This window comes from Tuber melanosporum (genome assembly GCF_000151645.1).
Source record: "Tuber melanosporum whole genome shotgun sequence assembly, scaffold_149, strain Mel28".
Taxonomy (NCBI): Eukaryota; Fungi; Ascomycota; class Pezizomycetes; order Pezizales; family Tuberaceae; genus Tuber; species Tuber melanosporum.
This window is the reverse complement of record NW_003298807.1, coordinates 21,043-23,436: the sequence shown is the minus strand read 5'-3', so window position 1 is coordinate 23,436 and position 2,394 is coordinate 21,043.

Below are 2,394 nucleotides of genomic sequence, written 5' to 3'. Positions count from 1 at the left end.
AAGTGTGGACTTTGGCGCGCGTAGTTCTGAGAGGAGTATAAGAAGCAGAGTACAGAAGTGTCAGACACTTGAAATCAATAACTCTAAATAAATATGACAGGAATTCTCATCCAACTTTAGGATATTATCAAATAGATCCTAGGGAACGCCCTTATACTAAAAATTTTCAAACTTTACTTATTTTACTTTGTCATTTTTATTATCAATGTTGTTGTTGCAAATTATATATATATCACTATTCTAGGCCAAAATCTAATGTTCTAATATAAAAAAGAAAAAATGTTTTTTCATAGCCTGAAACTAGAGATTATCATGTACATTATAGTTGAGTATTAAATCATTTAATGCTCAATTGGATCCATTGTTTAAATTTCAATTCCACTGGTCAGATTTTAAGAGGTGTCCTATAATTAGTAAGTGTTCCAACATCAGGTCAAATATGTTATACCATTCCCAATAGTGATTATCTGATCTTCAAAGTTATTAGCCTTATGGTCTAGTTCTCAAGTTGAGCTGAGTTGGCCCCAATTGTTTCCCTTATCAATAAAATAATCAGTTTCATCTGCAGGTTGTATTTGTAGAAATAGTCGCAATTTCAACCTTCCTAGGTTGTCTGACATTTAACCTCCAGAACTCTGAATCCAACTGATAGATATCTTCTGGATGAATTCCAACCAATTTGCAGGAAGCTATTCTACCAGATTGGCAGATAATCCCTAAGTCAGCAACCTGTTAGGAATACTGGGATCTGATACCTAGGAGTTACACTAAGTAGGGTAACCTCACACAGAATCGGAATCTCTTGTCTCCAACACCCTACTCTAACACCCTTATAGGACCTGTACATCATCATACATATTAATCTCAGTTACGTCCTGTGACTATAATGCTACAAAATTGAAGGTGTAAGAATAATACTGTATATGTTGCTGCTGTCTATTCGACTGGATCTCATTCACAGGATATAAGAGAAGAAACCTTCAGCTAGGTCTGAGAATTGGAATAGAGTAAATCCGTCAACTACTCTGAGAGTTATTAAGCTTCAAATATGTGATATATTTGGCATAGACTGTAGGTAACAGGATGTTTTTGCATAAAGAGATGGTATCGAATAGTAAGAGATCTTAGTGAGAGACCAATACATTCACATTCATCTTACAATATCCAGAAGAGTCTAGAACTCTGAGGGACATTACCATAGAAGCTATTGGACTTCACGGAGTGTTGCAACTAGGTTTCAGAATACATTGTAGTTATAAGAATAACTTCTAAATACTACAACAGTGATTGAAACCCTGTTAGCCAGAGCAATCAACAGTTGCCGACCCAGAGAATATTGGTCAATCCAGTAGAATAGCTTTCTGCAAATTAGTAGGAAGTCCTCTGCAAGACATCTATCAGTTGGGTAAGGAGTTATGGAGGTTTAAAGTCAGGCAACCTGAAAAAAGGTTGCAATTACAACTATCTGCAAAGATGAAACCCGCAGATGAAACTGATTATTTCATTAATAATGGAGACAATTGGAACTTACTCAGTTCAATTTGAAAACTAGACTATAAGTCTAAAGATTCTAATAATCGGATAACTATTATTAGGAATATTATGGTTCTGAGTTAGTTATATTGTAATTGCCAAAGAGGATGTGGTGATTTTCAGGGTCTCCAGGTATTCGCACCTTTCAAGAATACCTGACATTACAAGTTATAATCAGAGAGGTACATAGTTGTATGATAAATAGATATAGTTCGCAAATACTCAGATGCAGAATATAAATATCGAAGTGCCTCCCAAGCTTTAGACATCATCAAGCAATGGAGAAGAGACCATAATAATATAATATTGTTTTACAATCCTATTTTACTTTACCAAATTTACTTCGCTCTTAGTAGTCATAAACGAAACGAGTACACTCAAGTCTTCCTAGGCAATCTCCATCTATAAAAATGAATCTTGATTGGCCTAGACAATTCTGAAGTCTGTCAGATTGTCTCCGCCTAACACAACCCTTGATTGCTCTGGATAACAGGGTTTCAGTCATTGTTCTAGTATTGGAAATTATTCCTACCACTACAATGCACTCCTGAGCCCAGTTGTAACACTCCATGAAGTCCATTAGCTTGTGTGGTAGTGTTTCTTAAAGTTCCAGACTCTTCTAGTTATCATAGAGTGGGTGTGAATGTATTGGTCTCTTGTAAAGATTCTTTAACATTCGATACCATATTTTTTTGCAAAAATATCCCATTACTAGCGGCCCTTGCCAAAGTTGTCACAACTTCGAAGCCTAGTAACTCTCTGAGTAGTTGACAGATTCACTCCATTCTACTTCCCAGACTTAGCTGAAAGTCTCCTCTCATATCAGGCATAGCGGTTTGGCTTACGTAGATTGAGTCGAGC